The following is a 21,190-nucleotide window of genomic DNA, read 5'->3' as shown; positions in this document are numbered from 1 at the left end:
AATTTCTGGAACTGGCCCTTGTCTACATCTTGAGTTTGGTCACAAAGTTTAGCAATACTTCATTTTGCCTTGATATCCAGTCAGTGAGTGATTTGGTCCACTGCTAATTCTTTTTTCTTGTTACTTGATCTTTCTTAAGTGGGTTTTGCTTTTAAGATGATATCACATACAGTTATCAGGAATTTACATTTTATTTATGTATTTAAAGCATTTTTATCCTGCTCTTCAGCTGAAAAAAACTCCCGAAGCAGCTGGGATTAAACATAGATTGATAATAAGATCTAGCCCTCAGGTTTACACAACATGAAAAGAAATGGGATTGGGAGGAAGAAAAAAGCAGACTCGGGCACTAGATCTTGGTAACAACGTTTTTATAGGTATTCCTTTTGGCAGGGAAAGGTGAAGCAAGCTCCCGCTCTCCAGCCAATATTATGGGGTGAGGTCCTTGCTGTGATGTCGTTCCTGGAAGGCAGGGAAAAACATCATTTGTTTCCCCATGTATATATTACACCCAATTTACTTTCCCAGCCACTGCGTGTGTTTTGAGGATTGCATGTCACTTAGCATCCCACCCTGAACTGAACACACAACAAATCAGCATTAGCCCTCATTAGCCTTGCCCTACAGCTTTCTACTGATTCTTCCTACTCCAGGCCTGACCAGTACAGACTATTTACAGCTTCCCAGGGAAATTACAAATACCTATTCATTGTAGATCTTCCCCACCTCTTTGCAGGAACGTCTAAGGTGTTTCCAGGCCCTCCAAAAGTTAAGCTGGGAGTGCAAAACTCTGTGCATCCCTACATCTACATTGCTCCTCTTCGCCACATCCTGTGCATGCACACCCACCCACCCATGAAGATATGTCCAGTGGAGTTGGCACCAGTTTTCTAGCCTGTTGTAGTCAGCTAGCTATGTTGCCTTGCCCACCCACAGTGTGAATTGCTTGGAGGATGAACGTCTTGTGTGCTGTTGCTCTTGAACTTCACGAGGAAGAATAATGGGCAAAGAGAAGAGAAGGGATTGAGCATAAGGTGACTAAAGAAAGGTACCCAGACCGCTGTGGGATGAGGAAAGGGTGGATAACATGCTGCAGAGCAAGCAAAGTGAGTGTTGTGAGGTGCAGAGAAAAAAGAAATGCAGAGTTAGGGAGACCTGTGATGTGAGGGAAGCAGTGGAGACCAGGTATGCTGAGAGACCTTTGGTGCAGAAACAGAAGTGGGTTGGAAAAGGGGGGGTAGCTGAGAAATGGGATTGCAGAGGGACCGGTTGAGGAAATGGAAAAAGACAGCGGTTACAGAGAGGGGGCGGAGAGAACACAGCACTCTGAAGTCAAGAGAGAAAAGGAAGGAGGGGTAACAGAGGTTTAGTGAGAGCACACTACAGAACTCAATGAGGAAATCTGGATTAACTGAAAATGGATTACATTTCTTTAAAACAAAAATTATGTCCTTTAGGGCACAATCCAATGCATGTTTAGACAAAAAAAGCCTACAACTCCCAGCATGCCCCAGCCAATCCATGCTGGCTGGGGCATGCTGGGAGTTGTAGGCCTTTTTTTCTGTCTAAACATGCATAGGATCGTGCCTTTAGTTAACAGAATTATGAGGCCATCTTTAGTTTGTAAAAATATACATGGGACTTCCTAAGTGATTTGTGTGGTGTATCCTGCATACCAAATAGATAGTACAAAGTCTATGGTGCTGCTTTGCTGAGACAGCAGGGGGTGCTGCAGTAGTCTAGGAAAAAGCATTTTTTTTATGCCTTAGCTTTTTGACAACCCAAAACTCCTGCCATGATGGTTGCTGAAAGATAGGGGTACAAGGTGGATAAAACCCTGGATACAACAAAAGATGGTGTGTGATGGTGGTAATCATTTGTTTAATTTTTTTAAAAAAGTTTGTTTAAAATGTATATCTCACAGTCAGTATTCTTTTTGTGGAAATCTCCACACAAACATAACATTGGACATCTTTCAATAAAAGCAAATAGCAATTCAGAGCAAGATATTCAAAATCAAGTGCCATCTGATACTTGCCTAAATTAAAGCAATTTCCACAGCGTTCTAAAGGACAGCAAGGAGACACACTGTCAACACAGTTGCTTTTCCTAGTCACTGAAGCAAAGGAGTTCATGTTCACTGTGCCATGAGTGCAGCATTTCTCACAACACAAATGAGCCACAGGGAATATCTCTGGAACAGCTCTCAGGGCATTACGGGTGACAGCTTTCTCCTGTCCCTTGTTGTCTTACAGCTCCTATAATTTTTAATCCAGTTATGTGTAAAAACATACTAGATATTATTTGATAACAGTTTCCTGTTAGATATAATACCCACAAATAATATTTAATCTCTGCTTGGCCCTACACTTTCAGCTGTCATATTAGACTGGCGGGGGACAATATGAAGCGTAGTATATATTTGATAGTTATTAAAATATCATTAAGTTAGGTCATGTTTTCTTTTCAGTATGGAACAGTCAGGGTGCAATCCTATGCATGTTTAGACAGAGAAAAGGCCTACAAGGCTGGCTGGGGAATGCTGGGAGTTGCAGGCCTTTTCTCTGTCTAAACATGCATAGGATTGCACCCTAAATCATATATTCAAGATGACAGATAAAAAGCCAGATATCAGCTTGCTTAGAGCTGGCCCTGAGACTCTGAGGCCACAATCCTATGCATGTTTAGACAGAAAGGAGTCCTACAACTCCTAGCATTCTGCAGCCAGTAGTAGGACTTTTTTCTGTCTAAACACCCATAGGATTGCACCCTGAGAGACTCAGGGGTGGAGCTGAATGTTGATTTGTGTCCTTCTTTGTTTCCTCAGCTGGGGAAAAACTAAATAGGCATATAATCTTTTCAAAACCCATCCAAATTTGACATCAGAAGCAGTATGTTAACAGTTTGTCTCTAACACTGAAAGATAACAATGATAATACTATATTGGATTCTCTTGCAATGGATATCACTCCTTAGTCCTTCTGCATATGGGATACTCTTTTCATGTTTGATCAATTAATTAATATACAAACCAGGAAGATGTCCCCACTACTAGGTAATGATAGTAGCCTTTATTGTATGCTCTTGCAGGGGTGAGCAGAAGGTAGATTTCCAGATGTTTGGGATTTCTACTCCCAGAAACCCCTGCCAGTAGGACCAATGATAAGGAATCTTTGAAGTCCAACATATCTGCCCATCCCTGCTCTATGAAGAAAGAATCCACAAGAAAAAGGCTTTCTTTCTCTCCACCCTTCTGTATGGTATTGGCAGTGAATGGCTGGGTTTCTGTTGTTTGCTTAGTTTGGTTTGGTTGTTTCAGTACATTGTTCTTGAGTGTTTGCAGGACCGGATCCCTCACCTTTGGGTGACCATTGGCATCTGCTTCATAGCTGATACAAGGTGTAGCAATTTAGACTTTTTTATTAGTTGCCCTTAATAAATAACTTTGTCAGGCACAGAGGCATGCAGTGCAGAGACCTTGCACAAGCTGAGAGAGAGAAAAAAGCCTTTCCCTTGTGGCTTCTTTCCTCACAGAGAGAAAAAGGTGCAGACCTTTGGAATGTATATATCTTGTTTTTGAGGTTAGTATTTCTCAGTCTTGTTATCTGAGAACTTTTTAGTCAACACTGCATGGGGGTGGGTATTGTTCTGTGTGGCCTCTTACATGTTTGCATTATGTAGGGTCTGACCAATGTAAAAACTTTGGATCATTTATCTTTCACACTAGTTCAGTGGCTGTGGGGGTTCTGCAGTGTTTGCTCATTAATATTGGGAATTTGCATCCAGATTAAAGCCAAGTTTTGGTGTTACTGTAAGTATGCTATTCAGCCCCTAGAAAATTTTCCCACAACGTTTGTACTATCTGTCGTCTTGGTGTCCATCTTAGTACAGCACTAATGCGTGCTTTGCAGTATAAACTGTTGGGCCAAAGCTAAACTTTGGAGTTTGTGCCAATGACACATTCTAAGTGGGTTTGTGTTAAGTCATTTGCTTTCTAAAGGAAGATGGTTGCGTAATACCTGAGTCAGCCAGTATTTTATATTTTAAACTATATGTTATCACAGAATAGGAGGTCTTAGGATTGTGGTTCTATTTTTTTACATACTGTCTTAATATTTTTCAAATTTCTAATGGATTTATGGTTTTATAGCATTGTCCTTTGTACTTCTTTAGCTCCTGACGAAGGAGTTTTTACTCCGAAATTCATAGAGCGTACAGTTAGAGCTGCTGTCGTTACCCACCACAGAAGACGTCGTCTTTTTGGTTTGTGCATTTGAGGTGCTGTTTTTTTCTCATCCGTTCCTTATCAATCAATAGAAGCATCAATAAAGTTAAAGAAAATGTTTATACATAATGACAAACTATATTTAAGTTATTGTAAAAGTTATATCTTTTTCCTACTTTTCTTGGCAGCAGATATGAGATTATAAAAAGTAATCTATCTCAGAAAATTCTGTTCTATTAATAAAACAGATAATGCTGATAGTCTTTACTGTAGCGTTGTTGCCCATAACTTATTTTTTTAATAAAGGATAATTTGGAGAATGCTCTTTCTTCACATTTTGAAATGGGCAGAGTTAGATAAAGGCAGAAAGCTATGTTTACATTTGGAAAAGCTTCAATAAGGAACTTACAACAAGTTCCTTATTGTAAATTATTTATTGAAAATGCTATGTGCAGAAGTCTCAAATCCATCACATCCCTCTGTACTATCTAAGAAGTGAATGAAATGTTTTCATTTAGAAGACAGAGAAATTTGAAGATCTCACTAAAGCTTCTGCATTCCTTTCCTTTGTACCATTATTTTGGGGAAAATGGTTCAGTTGATTTGGAATTCTCTCTCAAGCAATCTATCCTGACTCCTCCTAGTAAGGCAAAAAGGGGATTGAAAGGACCAATTGCTATTTTTGTTGATGAGGTGTGAAAGTAGCAGATTTCATGTGTAAAATAAGCCTAACTAGAGCACAATCCTATGCACGTTTAGACAGAAAAAATGTCCTACCGACAACTCCCAGCATTCCCCACCCAGCATGGCTGGCTGGGGAATTCAGGGAGTTATAGGGCTTGTTTCTGTCTAAACGTGCACAGGATTGCGCCCTTTGTGATGCACTAGCCATGGACAACTATTATGTTTCAAAGGTATTTTTAATTTAGTTAATCCATGGCAAAAGGTAACTTATTGTTTTCCCCATTTGTTTTATGAAGCTTAATTTAGTGGAATTCTGCCCCCTACCCCAAGTTGGCAACAATGCAGCAATGTCTATGTATCGATACTTGTTATCAGGTTAATGTGTCTCGTCCTCCTCCCCCCATGTGTGAAGCCCCCACGGCAATCCTCCTCGCTTAAAATGGATATGCTTAGAGACTTAATAAGGCCAGGATCTGTTCAGAAGAGCAGCTTTGAACACATGTGTAAGTTAGAGGAGGAAAATGCTTCTCCCCTGCTCTGATTCAAACTGGAGTCCTTCACTGCTGTTTTAAAGGGTTTTAAGTGTGAGTGGGGGAGATGGGGGGGAATCCATGTCTGTATCTGTCTATTTTAGCTCCGCGTTGGTGAGACTAAGCTGATTGGGAAAGGTGAATTGCACCTTAATGCTCTTTCATGCTGGAGATGAAGTAACTTGTTGTGTCGTAATCGTCCATCAAGAATCAGCAGTATCATGAGCAAGTTCCTAGTTGAGAAAGGCGTCACATTGGGAAAGACATCTGAAACTATGAGCTGAGTTTTCTAAGTGCCTCTGCTTTAACGCTGAAGATTAAGTAACTTTTCATGTGAAACTCAATTATTGGTGAATAAAGAATTAATTGAACCACTAAACTAGAGGCCATTAAAACTAAACTGCTCTTCTTGTGTTATGTCCAGGGAATGGTTCAATATTAACTTAATTTCTTTTAGAATCAACTTGGCCTTGGTGCAATTGAAAGTCGGTGTAATAATGAACTTATTGAGCCGAAGATTTAAAGGACATTAGCCAATAAACAGTGACTCAATTTTCTCTGCATACAATTTGGGTTAAGCATTGTATAATGTTATCCAAGTGCAATAATGGATTTCTTGAATTAACGAACTCACAGCACTATCCTATACTCATCTTATGACCATAGGGCAGGGCTAGGATTGTTTCTATGGTTCCCAGATTGTGACAGTAGCATGGGATGGGTTGGTTCTTCACATGTGCACACGCGCGCACACATATTTTATACACAAGAGGGAAGTGTGGTTCACCCTCTCACATAATACTGGCTCCTGAGGTTACAAGTGGACTAGCTTTTAAGTTAGGGCCTGATCAGCAAACCTCTCACAGGAGTGACTGAATCCTTGAGTTTTCTGAATCTCGGAGGATAAAGGGGACTCTGTGATGCGAGGTAAGTTGGAGACAGGCAAGTTCTTTCAGTGGATGTCCTTGGGTCTGGTCTAATTTGAAATAAACCACCTTATTTTCTTTCCTTTTTACCCTGCTATCTGCTTCATACACTGGAGATGGGTATCCTACTGCTTCTCTGAATGATGTGAAGAAAAGTCCAGTTTTATAAGGATTTTTTTTTAAATAACCCAATTTAGACGGCTTAGCTACCTTAAGATAAAATTGCCATGCAGGGCCCATAAGGGCCTGGTCTTTTGTCATGTAAACAGAACATGTGAGACTTGCTCAGCCAAGACAGTGCCAGAGAAACACTTGTCTAACAGAGCTGTCTTAAATTACCTTCACGGTACTATCTTGTCTTTTCCTCCTGTCCATTTGATCTTCTGAATCTGCACAATGCTCTGTCTAGCACTGGTTCAAAGTGCAGTGGAAGCACCCCACACCTCACTTGAATTGTCCTATTTACATACAGACCCTCTGAAAGGTTTTTCCCTGAAACCCAGCTGGCTGTGGGGAAAATCTTCGTCCACTGGAGCCCTTCACATAAAAGCAGGAGCCCTATCTCTACCTTCTAGTAACAATTGGTGTGCCAAAATCCCCCAACCCCCTTTGTGTAAAGGGGAACCTTTTTGTCCCTGAATGATATGCATTGTTTTGGAATGCAACACCGATTTCCCTCAGAGAGGATCAGTATCAAGTTCTTTAGCCTACCAGATTATCAAATTTATGACAAGATTAGGTAGATCTATTTTGTTTCCTTTTACACTGCCTTGAACTCATTTTCCCTTCTCTGTTGTGTACAATATTCCAATAAATTGTTTCATTTGCATCTTCTCTGACTGGTGAATTTGCAGTCCAATAGCTTTCTCCCAGGGCATTGTCCGTTTGCCTATGCAAAGATTTGGGGTAAGAGAAAATGGGGAAACTTAAGGGAGCCTTTGGCCATTGGTGACCAGGAAGGCCAACCATCTCACAATTTTTTCCAACCTTGATATTTCTCCATAGATAGTGGTATGAGTGACACCCTGTTACTGGGGAAAGGAGAAAGGGGGATTGAATTAGCTCTTAGGTCAAAGTTGATCCAAGTTTTTTTGCAAATGGGAGCAAGCATGGATGCTCTGCTATTCATTACATTTGTGTTTGAGCCAGCTGTGCAGGTTACCTGGGAGGATTCTTTATTTGCTCAGCCCCTGATGTGTGGCAGCAGCGATGCCAGAGGGATGTGAAGGCCTGGGAAAAAACTGGGGGGAAATTGGAAAAAAATGGGGGGTCCCCCAAGGACCGTTTTTATTTTTTCCATAAAATTGGAAAAATAAAACAGCTTTCGATTATGAAATATTTTCTTTTAGAATTTAAGACAAGGGGTTTATATATTGTTACCCAGCCTTTACTCCCCCCAAAATTATTTCTAAAAACTCTGTAATAAGAAAACTTCTATTGAAAGACTAGAGATGTAAAATGTCTGGAATTAACGAAGCCATGGGCTTCATCTGTAAGATTCCCAGCATAGTTATTTCTTCCATTACTTATTAAAATTATTGATCTAATGTATCTTTTACTGATAGACATTTAGATATGCTCCAAGTCATGCTCAGTTTCCCAACATGTAAGGAAATGGACTCCTTCACATGGAGCTTTTATCCTGCTGTTGAGATTGCTCACCCCCGGAAGTTTGCGGGCTCTTTAGATGATGTTGTGAACCTCCAGGGCATCTCCTGCACTAAATGACACTTATGCCATTTTTAAAAGATCGGAGATAATGAGGTATCATTCCCTCCATGAAAAAGGAAAAGCCAAAAGAAGAGGAGCTAGATCAATGAAACATATGGAAGACTCAGATAAGGGGGATAAGAAGGGAGGAAAGGGGAGGGGGAGAAGGAAGTTCATGTAAAGGGAGTCTGCTGTGATCCTGCATTTAAAACAGAAGCAGAAAGCCCCATTTTAAATGAGGGATTTTAGGCTGGTGTAGAGATGCTTCATATAATATAAAAGAAAATGTGAATCCTTGACAGGTTGGGTTTTGTTCTATAGAGTCCTGTGTTCTGGGCTTGTTGTGGTTAGATGCTGTACTAGTCAATTAATGTAGTTCTAATCTAAAACCAACACATGGGGGAAAAAATACTGTAGGTTATCCTGCCACTGTCACCAGATGCAACGGAGAAGCGTGTGGATTATCTCACCTGTATTTCTTTTTTTAAATTAACTTTGAGGCTTGTATGTATAGAACTCACTACTACAATTTTTAATAAAGTTCTCAGTTAGGGATGTCAGTTGTGGGGAAATCGTTTTAGGGCCTGATGGATTCCTGCAACGCCACCAGCTCGGTTTGCCTTTGCAAGTCAAGCCAGCAGCTTGATTCCAAAATCCGGGAACTGTTTTTCTTTTATTTTCCATAAATGTGATGTTCTGCAAATTATGGCTATAATTTGCAATCACAGTTACAGAAGAAAAAGAAGAAGAAAAGTTCCCACCACCACTGCACAACCCTGCCTCTCTCCTTGCTGGTGCTAACACCGGCGGGGAGAGGGGGGGTAGCGCAGTGGCGGCAGCAATAAGGTGGGAGGGGAGCACTATGGCACTTCCCTCCCACCTTGTCACCACCGCCGCCTACAACCATCCCTCTCTCCCTTCCAGTGCCAAGTGGGGGAACCTGAGGGAGCTCCAGTTAATGTGGTTACGGGTCAAGGGAGATACCAAGTTGGGAGGAGGGCTAGCCAGGTTAGGGGAACACTGCCCAAACAGTTAATGGCTGTGTTGCGTTCCGGCCCTCCCCACACCCACAGGTTTGGTGGTTGCCCTATTAGCCTGCCCTTGGGTCTCCAGATGCTGCTTTTAAATGCCAGCTCAGTTCAAAATAAGACCTCCCTTGTTGTTGTTGTTCAGTCGTTAAGTCGTGTCCGACTCTTCATGACCCCATGGACCATAGCACGCTAGGCCTTTCTGTCCTCCGCTCTCTCCCGTAGTGTGCTCAAGTTCGTATTCATTGCATCGGTGATGCTATCTAGCCATCTCATCCTCTGCCGTCCCCTTCTCCTTTTGCCTTCAGTCTTTCCCAGCATCAGGGTCTTTTCCAGTGAGTTTCTCTTCGCCTTAGGTGGCCAAAATATTTCAGCTTCCGCTTCGGTATCTGGCTTCCAATGAGCACTCAGGGTTGATTTCCTTTAGGATGGACTGATTTGACCTCCTTGCAGTCTAGGGGACTCGTAAGAGTCTTCTCCAGCACCACAGTTCGAAAGCATCAATTCTTCGGCGCTCAGCCTTCCTTATAGTCCAGCTGTCACAGGCATACATTACTACTGGGAAAACCATAGCTTTGATTAGACGGACCTTTGTCGGCAAGGTGACGTCTCTGCTTCTTACTATGCTGTCTAGGTTTGCCATAGCTTTCCTCCCAAGGAGCAAGCGTCTTTTAATTTCATGGCTACAGTCACCATCTGCGGTGATCTTGAAGCCCAAGAAAATAAAATCTGTCACTGCTGCCATTTCTTCCCCTTCTATATGCCAGGAAGTGATAGGGCCAGATGCCATGATCTTAGTTTTTTTAATGTTGAGTTTCAAACCAGCTTTTGCACTCTCCTCTTTCACCCTCAACAAGAGGCATTTTAGATCATCTTCACTTTCTGCCATTAGGGTGGTATCGTCTGCGTATCTGAGGTTGTTGATAATTCTCCCGGCAATCTTAATTCCGACCTGTGATTCATCCAACCCGGCGTTTCTCATGATGTACTCTGCATATAAGTTAAATAAGCAGGGCGACAATATGCAGCGTTGTCGTACTCCTTTCCCAATTATGAAGCAATCGGTTGTTCCATGTCCGGTTCTTACTGTTGCTTCTTGACCCTCGTACAGGTTTCTCAGGAGACAGGTAAGGTGGTCTGGTACTCCCATCTCTTTAAGAATTTGCCACAGTTTGTTGTGATCCACACAATCAAAGGCTTTAGCGTAGTCAATGAAGCAGAAATAGATGTTTTTCTGGAATTCTCTTGCTTTCTCCATGATCCAGCGAATGTTGGCAATTTGATCTCTAGTTCCTCTGCCTCTTCGGAACCCAGCTTGTACTTCTGGTAGTTCTCGGTTCACATACTGCTGAAGCCTAGCTTGTACGATTTTGAGCATAACCTTGCTGGCATGTGAAATGAGTGCAATTGTACGGTAGTTTGAACACTCTTTGGCATTGCCCTTCTTTGGAATTGGAATGTAAACTGACCTTTTCCAGTCTTGTGGCCACTGTTGAGTGTTCCAAATTTGTTGGCATATTGAGTGCAGTGCTTTAACAGTGTCATCTTTTAGGATTTTAAATAGCTCAGCTGGAATACTGTCATCTCCACTAGCTTTGTTGTTAGTAATGCTTCCTAAGGCCTACTTGACTTCACTCTCTAGGATGTCCGGCTCAAGTTCAGTAACCACACTATCATGGCTATCAGGGACATTAGGATCTTTCCTGTATAGTTCTTCTGTGTATTCTTTCCACCTCTTAATCTCAACTGCTTCTGTTAGGTCCCTGCCTTCTTTATCCTTTATCATGCCCGTCTTTGCACAACACGTTCCCTTGAGATCTCCAATTTTCTTGAAGAGAACTCTAGTCTTTCCCATTCTATTATTTTCCTCGATTTCTTTGCATTGTTCATTTAAGAAGGCCTTCTTGTCTCTCCTTGCTATTCTCTGGAACGCTGCATTCCGTTGGATATATCTTCCCCTTTCTCTCTTGCTTTTCGCTTCCCTTCTTTCCTCAGCTACTTGTAAAGCCTCATCAGACAGCCACTTTGCTTTCATGCATTTCTTTTTCTTTGGGATGGATTGAGTTGCTGCCTCCTGAACAATGTGACGGACCTCCGTCCATAGTTCCTCAGGCACTCTATCAGGTCTAATTCCTTAAATCTATTCCTCACCTCCACTGTATATTCATAAGGGATATGATTTAGGTCATACCTGAATGGTTTAGTGGTTTTCCCTACGTTCTTCAATTTAAGTTGAAATTTTGCAACAAGAAGCTCATGATTTGAGCCACAGTCAGCTCCAGGTCTTGTTTTTACTGACTGCATAGAGCTTCTCCATCTTTGGCTGCAAAGTACATAATCAATCTGATTTCGATATTGAGTATCTGGTGATGTCCATGTGTAGAGGTGCCTCTTGTGCTGTTGGAAAAGAGCGTTTGCTATGATCAGAGTGTTCTCTTGGCGAAACTCTATTAGCCTTTGTCCTGCTTCATTTTGTACACCAAGGCCATGCTTGCCTGTTATCCCGGTGATTTCTTGACTTCCTGCTTTGGCATTCCAATCCCCTATGATGAAAAGGACATCTTTTTTTGGTGTTAGTTCTAGAAGGTGTTGTAGGTCTTCATAGAACCGATCAACCTCAGCTTCTTCGGCCTCAGTGGTTGGGGCATAGACTTGAATTACTGTGATGTTGAATGGTTTGCCTTGGATTCGTACTGAGATCATTCTATCATTTTTGAGATTGTACCCCAGTACTGCTCTTCCCACCCTTTTGTTGACTATGAGTGCTACTCCATTTCTTCTAAGGGATTCTTGCCCACAGTAGTAGATATAATGGTCACCTGAATTAAATTCGCCCATGCTTGTTGTCCATTTTAGTTTGCTGATGCCCAAGATGTCGATGTTCAGTCTTACCATCTCATGTTTGACCACCTCCAGCTTACCTTGATTCATTGATCCATGATTAAATAGAGCATGAGGCGGCTGATCTGGCATGCATAACCAAGATCTGGGGGGGGTGAGAAGGGAGGTGTTAGTCTCTCCCAGCTCTGACTACCAGGGTACTTCGTTCAGCAGCAAGGTAGACTTGAGGGCTGGGGAGGGTGTGTGTGTGATGTGGTCTATAGGAATTCCATCTCCCTCTGCAGGCTCCCTGTCCACCTGACTACTGGTCTGGAGTGTTTGTACCTTTTGTTGGCACAGCTGGATGAATTGGGGTTCTGTTGGTGCCACCCTGCTGCTCAACAGACTCCCTATCTGAGGTGGTCTCAGGTGTGCTATTGTGGCCCCCCAGACTGGTGGTTCTGGGGGATGTCAACATTCATGCTGAGGGCTCCTTGTCTGGAAAAGCTCAGGCCTTCATGGTCTCCATGACAACCAAGGGACTGTCCCAGCATGTGATTGGCCCAACACATGTAGCAGGACACACTCTAGACTTGGTTTTCTCAACTGGACATGGAGATGGTTGTCTGAAGGTGGGAGACTTTGAATCAGTCCCTTTGTCATGGTCAGATCATTGCCTGCTGAGGTTTAGACTTATGGCCGCTTTTCCCCTCTGCAAGGGTGGGGAACCTATTAAGATGATCTGCCCCCAGAGACTAATGGATCCGGATGGTTTCCAGAGGGGTCTGGGAAGGTTTCCAGCTGATATGGCTGGCTCTCCTTTCAAAACCCTGGTTGATCTGTGGAATACAGTAATGACCCGGATAGTTGACATGATTGATGTTGAGCACCCTCGCCAGAGTAAAGCTCATACTGCTCCATGGTATACTCTAGAGCTGACAGCGATGAAACAAAATAGGAGACTCCTTAAGTCCAGTTGGAGAAAAATTCCTAGTGGATGTAGTCGAACACTGGTATGTGCCTATGGTTATGTATATTCAGAGGCAGTGAGGGTGGCAAAGAAACGCTATCTTGCTGCCTCAATTGAATCCTCTATGTGCCTCCCAGCAGAGCTTTTCAGGGTTATCCAGGACCTATTATATGCTGGCCCTAAGGATATTGCTGATCTGTCGGAGGCCTGCCATGATACATTTGCTACACGCTTCCAGGATAAAATATCTTGCACCTGCTGAGACTTAGGCTCCAGTGTTACATCAGGTGAATCAGGTGCGGTATCCAGAGCACAGCCTTGTCCAGTTTTCTTGGATGAGTTTCAGCTGGTACAGCTTGAGGATGTTGACAAGGTACTTGGACAGGTTCATGCAACCACCTCCATATCGGATCCTTGCTCCTCTTGGCTTATAAAAACTGTCAGGGAGGGAACAGCCAGCTGGGCTAGGGAGGTGATTAATGCCTTATGAGAGGAAGTGGTCCCAGGCCCCCTGAAAGAGGCAGTAGTGAGACCACTCCTAACAAAACCCTCCCTATGCATAAACTACCTTTTTGTTACACTGATTATTTGGGTGAAGGAATGGTATCAGGAGAGAACAGCTTGATGCGTAGACAGGGCTTGCTTTGAGTAAAGTCTGAGCTGCGGAGTGCTTGTATTAAATTATTGCTGCATTGTCAAGTATCCACTGCTTAAAAAGAGAACACTTTACTGACTCCTGTTTATTCTGCAGGGATCCCGAATGGGAATGTTTGGATTATTAGATAATTTGAATTGTGTATAAAACTATTTTTAATGGTGGTTTTAATGCTAATGTTTTATGGAATTGTATATCTTCTTGACAGTTTGGAAAATGAAGAACACATGTGGCTGCTACCTATGTCTTTAAAGTGATGGCTGCTTTGGCCCTAATTCATGTGGGGAGCTTACGTGCATAGAGCAGGCTCCCTGCTTCAGATCTTTCCCCTCCAATTTGTGGTGATGGTGGCTGCTGTTTTCTTTTTCCCCCCAGTAAGGCAGACATGGGCAACGTGGGGGGGGGTGTCCAGGGGCCACACACACACACCCCCGCACTGCAGGTCACACTCCTGCTGCCACAGCATCACTAAATTCAGCAAAACAAACAAACAAAAAGCCTGGCTTTTTTGCCACCAATTCTCAGCGGCAAACTGCTACAGAACCCTAAACAACCTTGGGTGTGTTTCCACCGTATCGGCTTCACTTTGTTTGCAACTTTATTGTGATGTTTCCTAACTGCATCTTCTCCTTTTCCAGTTTCCACAGTGCTTAAAGTCCTGGCTTACCATTGCTGTAGCCTGGGGCTCTGTGCTGTTTCCACTGAGCAATAATGGACTTATGTTCTTGATGGCTGGGTGGAGTCTGGGTTGGGTCTGATTACCTCATCAGTGTTCCCGCCTCCTCGGCCGTGTTTCCAGGACAACGGAAGGAGAAGCTAATGGAGGAGTGCCGGATTTTTTAAAAAGGAGTGAGCTTTGCTGTGAAGAGAGGCTTCCCCCACCCCCTTCTCCTCTCCCCTGAAAGTCCAGATGCACCTGCATTTCAGGAGCAAGCCTCATGGAGCACAATGGGAGTTACTTCCAAGTAGACACACATATGCTTGTGCTGGGAAAGGGGAAGGAGAACACAAAGAGGGAAACTAGCCCCCATTTTAACCCAGAGGACCTCATTGACCACAGTGGGAGTTACTTCTGAAAAGACAGTAATGGGTTTGTTGTGGGAAAGAAGAGAAACCAGCCCCCATTTTAACACACAGGATCTCTATATGGAAGCTGTGAATGAGTTACATCCTAAGGCAATGGACTAAAGCCTCAAGATTGTGCTTCATCACATTTAAGAAATAGGGCTTAAAAGTGTGCCATTTCAATTGAGGGGGAATTTCTCTAAATTCCAATATAGGCATTCAAAGGCAAGCCTCATTCAGCACAATGGGAGTTACTTCTGAGGAGACACTAATGGGTTTGTTGTGGGAAAGAAAGTAGGAAAGACAAAGATGGAATCCAGCTGACACTGTAACCCGCAGGACAGCTATAATGGAGCTGTGAAGTACTTTCTTCCAAAGGCAGTTCATTGGACCCTCGCTTGGTCGCTTAAACGCATTTAAGGAATTGGGCTTTAATGTGTGCCATTTCAATTGAGGGGGAATCTCAGCCTCATCCACAGCAATGGGAGTTACTTCTTAGGAGACAATAAAGGGTTTGTTGTGGGAAAGAGACCGAAACCAGCCCCCATTTTAACACACAGGATCTCTATATGGAAGCTGTGAAGGAGTTACGTCCTAAGGCAATGGACCGAAGCCTCGAGATCACACTTAATCGCATTTAAGGAATTGAGGGCTTTGATATGTGCCATGTCAATTGAGGGACTTCTCTGTTATTACTGCGGTCATTGAGAGGGCAAGCCTCATTCAGCACAATGGGAGAAAAAAACCCTGGGGGCATGGGTTGTGTTCTGGTGCAAAAGTTGCTCCCTTGGCATCCTGCTCCAAAACAGTGATGTAACTTCTGGAAAACAGGGAGGGAAAGGGTTGGGTCACTGAGGTCAGAGTGACACACCCACAAAGGCTGGGCTATCCGCCCCATGAGCAAGACTATGATACCGGACCCAGTGCAATTGTGGAAACAGGTCAGTAATGGAGCCGCAGTATGCTGGCAAAGTCGGACTATAAGCAGTCTCAGAAGAAGTGGTTGTTCAGCGATAAAATGTGGGGCTGGTGCTGAATGGCCATGACGTCATGGAAACACAGAGACCTCACCATGCAGCCAGGTTGAAATAAGTTGATGGTGGAAACACAGCCCTTGTTTTCAAGCCTGGATGTGGTAAAGCATCTTGAAGTGGTGGTTTGGCGTAGAGAAGTGGGAAATGGAGAAATGGTTAAGCACCTCTCCCCTGGCCACCTCTCTGTTCCAGATCCCCACTCTCAAATATATTATATTATAGAGAGATGGGGGGAGAGTGTAAACATAGTTTCAGGAAGGGGAAGTTTGGAGCAGAGTATGGGATGCTAAACTTTCTCACCACCATTTCTTTGCTCCAAATTACCCTCAAAGCCACTTTCTGTCCCGCATCCCTCATGGAGGGAATAGCAGAATGGTGGGGTTATTTGAAGTGGGGAACGGGTTAAGCAATTCCTCCCCTGACTACTTTTATGCTCCAAAGTCCTGTCTGCTAAAGCTGCTTTTCCTTAAAAAAATAAATAAATAAAAGGCTGCAGGAGCCTTTAGTTAGGCCACCCTTAGCTGACAGGCTTGAGCCCCCACACTTCCTGTTTTTCAGCTGAGCACACACCATATATAAAATTATATTCCCATGCCCTACCAAGAAACATAACTTTCTCCTTGGAGCTCTGAGACACTCAGGGTGGATCCCAAAGTTTAATGACAGTAATTTGAATAAATTGAGGAAGCACTGAGGCTAGGAACTATCTAAACTAGTTTCGTTTGGCTAGTCGTTTGGAGTTGACAGCATTTCCAGGAAATGGAATGCAAAGTATGTGGATATAGATCTCATAAACTATCTTAAGAGGCTGGCTTAAATGTTGTGGAAGCTAATTATAACACTCCGGTGATGGCTGTGTATACTCTGTGTCTAAAATCCTGTTCAGATGCTTATAATGTCCATCCCACAAGGCATTTTTAACATAAAGTAATGGGGAAATCCCTCCTCCTTACCCTCCAGCCCAGCCCTCATGAATTCTCCACCAGTGAGCTCAGATTTCCCCTCCAGTGAAGTGCCCTTTTCAATTCACTCAGCTTTTTTCTTCAATATGGGTCTGTTTGGTCCTCTGTTCATCTTGCCCATCCTGTGTCCCTTTTCAATAAACTCAAACTCCCCCCTCTTGAATGCTCTTTTGACATTGCCCCCTCTAAAATGTATTGATCAGAGCACCAGAAAAATAACTGGAAATAACGGAGAACTGGGAAGCAGGCTAAAAAGAAAGATGCTATTCCTGTCTCTTTCCTAGCTCTGAGCAGAATCCCTTTGCTCCTCTGCCCATCTTGATTTTTCAGTGTTGAATGTGATTAAAATATTGGGGGTTCTAATGTATTGACTGGTTCAGACAAGACGCCGTGGTTTGTTGTGCATTAAATAACCCACTGTATAGTGTTCATGGACATCAGGTTGCATATCCAACCTCTATTTGGGGTTGCCATGTCATGCAACCCAGCGAATGTGGGTTATGCGAGGGTTGTTTAACCCTCGTATAATCCACACTCGTTGGGTTCATGACAATCCCTGAGCAGCAGTTGCATATTCTGCAGCCACATACCCTCTGCACACACCACAGCCTCATTGTGGGCTAAATAATCCACAGTGGGCTGTTGTGTTGTGTGAACAGCCCCTCCTTGAATCCTTCACCAAATTCCCTTTTTTCCTAGTCTAGAGATTTATGGTGTGGTCCAGTACATATGTAACTGTCTTCCACCCACCCACAAGTTGGTCTGGCCTCAGCTCCCTTCATAAACAGGCAGCCCTAAAGTTAAATAGGGAAGGATTTACTAGAATGCAAGAACCAATGGCGTGCAAGCAAGCATCTTTATGCTCCCTCTTTCTGGCAGGCCAGTAGTCAAAACAGCCTAGGAGATTCAGTTGAAGTATGTGTAGAATGCCGAATGCTAAAATAAATGTGAAAAGGAAGCATATAAAAATGCAACATGATGTCCGAAATGGCAAAATATCTGAAATTAACGCTTTTTTTTTTTAACCAAGCGCTCTTCAGCTTCTGCTGTTGCTACAACCACTTATGCCTAGCAAGATTTTGCTTAAATAAAATCACCTTTAATGTTAAAATACATTTATCAGACTATTTCTTTATTTTGTCCTTTCTATTTTTATAAAAACTTAAAAGTGCCTCTTCGCATGGTTTTTTATTTCATTTCAACACCCCTGCGAAAAGTCCTTTTAAAAAGCACTGTTATGCCACGTATGTCCTTGGGGAGGCAACTGCTCCCACCCTGACATACCTGCATTTATTGCATTGTTAAAAAATCCCCACACACATACAGCAGTACATGTAGAAAGCTCTTTGCCCCGTGTCTGGAACCCTGGAAATGCAGGACACCTGGACACATGTAACGGAGCCCTCCGCACATACAACTGGACACTTGAGGGTCTTTTCAGATGTTACAGTGAACCGACAAACACAGTAGGCAGAGACTGCTGCCATGATACTGTCACCCAGCCCTAAGCATGTTTATTGTACATACATTAAAAAAAAATCCAGTAAGGGCTAGAATGTGTTAAAAGTTATTGAAGTCAGGCACTTCTCTGTGTTTTTTTCTGGACCTGAGGGCACATTTGTCCCAAAGTAATTTGTGCCTGTGGGTATTTATTTATGGGATTCTCTCTTTTCTTGCCCCCCACATCCTCCTCCTCTTCTGGATTTCCTTCCCCGCTGCCCCCATTGCTGGTTTTGCTGCCTTCTCCTCTGGATTTCTCCACCCCTCCCTGCCACTGCCCGAGACCAAGGAAGCAGAAAGTCTTATCTCTTTGTCTGCCAGTTTCCTGCTTCCTGGCTGCAGGGGTAGGCAACTTTTTCAGGCCTGCAGAGTTAGGGAGAAGTGGTGGCGGCGGGGAAAGCAGAGTTGGTGCACAGGGTGGGGGGAGGGGGTCTGGCATGGGTCTTGGCGGGTGCCAGTGCACCTGCAGACGCCAGGTTGAGCATCCCAGGTTTGTCTATTTAAAATAAAATTATTGCCTAAAGAACTTATGTTATGGATTGACAAATAAACAAACAAACAAATACAATTCCTTATGACAGGAAAATATGAATTTGCATGGAGATATTGTGCTTATTAATTATAAGACACCTAGTTCGCACACAATGGCTAACTCTGGGGTTGTTTAACCTATAGTTACGTGTGGCCATGCAGGAGCGAGCATGCTGCCCTCACATGCTCCTCACTTCCACTTTCAGTCAACAGCATATAGGAGGTAGCGCACTCAGTTGCTGCTGCTTGACCCTGACAATTTCTGGCTTAAACCACCTATGAATTGTTGTTACGCATGAACTGGGCCATACGGTGCTTTCTTCCCCCATCGGCAAAGAGGGTATTCCATGTTGGGTTAGGTTCAGTCTTCAGGGACAGGACCGACAGGACTACAACCCTGTTTCTGCAAGATGGCCTCCCACCAGTATTTAATTTGTTTTCCTGCCTGTGACAGGAAGGCAGAAACTCTTCAGGAGCTATGCAAGGGGGTGAGGCAGAGGAAAACCAAGGCAGAAAGAGCTTTGGTCCCCAAGACAACAGAAACCAGCATCCAGCCCTTTCTCACTTCTTCTGTGCCAGGTGAATCAGGAAGGGCCGGAACACAACAACCTAGGCAAGACTCTACTCTCTCTGTGGAGAATGACTGGAATCCTTCTCCCCCTCACCCGAATCTCAAGTCCTGGGATAAAGGATCAGTGTTTTGAGCCATTTCACTCAGAATGACTGACAGGAGCTTTCTGGTGGGAAGCCTGGCCTACATGGTGCCATCACCTTCTGAGGGGACCTGGCCTACACGACCCCAGCCATTGTAAAAGCCCCAACCATGTGGCAAGTGTTGTGAACTCCTAATTAGAAGTGATAAGGACCTAATCATTCATCCCCCCTCCCCACCCCCATGCTGGACAAGCAAAACCATTTATCCAGCCTTTTTGCAGGCTTAAAACCACCTCTGAACTTTGCCTTTCCAAGGCCCATGCCAGGCCCAGTCCTGCTCCCGCTTGTTTCACTGAGGTTATTTAATGTGGAGTTAGGGCCTGTCTCCAGGGTCAGGGCAAACAGGCTCACCAGTCACACTGACAATAGTATTTCTCTTGCTTGTGCTCTCACATCCAGAATGAGAGGCCTGATTGGGAATGAGATTGGGACAGTCATTGGGAACGACTGCTCCACTTGGGACAGTCAATCCCCCCAGGAACATCAAGGGGAAAGAAGGAGCTCATGGTACCTCCTCCATATTACAGGTAGGGACTACTCATGGAACAATTTAGGAGTATATCCAGGGCTTGAGACAGTGCCCAGCTCAGCTGTCCCCAGTCTCCACCATCATTACCAAGCAGGTTTCCTACTCTTGCAGCCAAACAGAGCAGCCTTCCCCAACTTGGTGCCCTCTGAGTGTTTTATATTTCAGTTCCCATGAGAGCCAGCCAGCATGGCCAGTGGTCAGGAATCCTGGGAGTTGTAGTCCAAAACATACAGAGGGCACCAGGTTGGGGAAGGCTGAGGTAGAGCTTATTTCTCAGGGCATCTCTCCATTAAAGAGATAAAGAAGATCTGACTATTCCTTGCCCCAGAAAGGTTCCTCAGGTCCAGTCCCTAAGGTAGGGGGCCAAGTGGGGGTGGAGATTCAAACAGCTTCTCCAGCCTTTTGTAGGAACTCCCAATCATCAGCCAGGTCTTGTTCATTCTTCATTCTCAATAGATTTCTTTCAAAGAGGGAGGAGAATTAATTGTTGGAGAACGAGGATCCTTCTAGGCATCCCAGGGATAAGCGCTTCAGAAATTGCTGACCAATGTCATCACTACCCTTCAGCTGATAATCTCGCCTCCAACATCCTTGTACTCCAAACAATCAGAGTCATTCAGACTTTTACTTTAGCTTCAGCTGAAGTACATTTTGTTCCATTCCCAGCATCCATTCAAGAAACTATTAAGGAGCAGTGAGATTAGCACTCTAGATTCCAACCCACCCCATCACCTGTCAACACATTTTATGTCCTTCCAGAAGACATTATGTCAGGCCTGAGTATAGATGTTCCACTGGCAGCTCTTACTTCAGACTGTTCTTTTCTGTTGACTTAGAACAAAAGCTAATAGGCCAGAACAATCTGTGATTGCATTCTGTATTTGGTCAGGTTTTGTTTTTTGTTTTGCCAGAGTAGCCTTTGTGTGAACCAGTAAATTAGCCAACATGTGATTTCCCTTGACTGGTTAAACAGATTTCCTTAACTTCCGCCTTTGGGGCAGATGCCTCACTGGACACTATTACAGATGACAGCATACTCCCTAACCTCTTGTTGATTTAAAAAGTAATTTAATTTTGTTTTTACAGCCAAAACTAAATGTAATGCCAGTGGAAATATTGTTGAAGTGGCTGCCTTGAATAAACCAGAAAGCCAGAGCACCAGTCTTTTACTATCACATCCTGTTGGATTTCTTCCTGAGTGTCCTTTCCATCTTAGGAATCCACAGGCCTTTCTCATCAGCTTGCCACGGCCAGGCTGCTGCTGCTACTAGGCACCTCTCTGTTTGTTGCCTGGCATCAACAGATCC

The 21,190-nt window shown here is 43.7% G+C and overlaps 1 long non-coding RNA gene across 1 annotated transcript in view; it reads left to right on the top strand.

The window, feature by feature from the left end:
• The first annotated feature begins 3,464 nt into the window (after nucleotides 1-3,464).
• LOC146344263 (uncharacterized) overlaps nucleotides 3,465-21,190 on the top strand; it is a 42,625-nt gene continuing 24,899 nt past the window's right edge. Inside the window, exons 1-2 of the long non-coding RNA XR_014792600.1 lie at nucleotides 3,465-3,581; nucleotides 4,174-4,278. This is a non-coding gene — a long non-coding RNA (uncharacterized LOC146344263). The remainder of the gene's footprint in view (nucleotides 3,582-4,173; nucleotides 4,279-21,190) is intronic.

Source organism: Heloderma suspectum, chromosome 5 (genome assembly GCF_057233095.1).
Source record: "Heloderma suspectum isolate Gila_16-S chromosome 5, 16-S_ref, whole genome shotgun sequence".
Taxonomy (NCBI): Eukaryota; Metazoa; Chordata; class Lepidosauria; order Squamata; family Helodermatidae; genus Heloderma; species Heloderma suspectum.
This window is presented reverse-complemented; position numbering and strand designations above follow the sequence as displayed.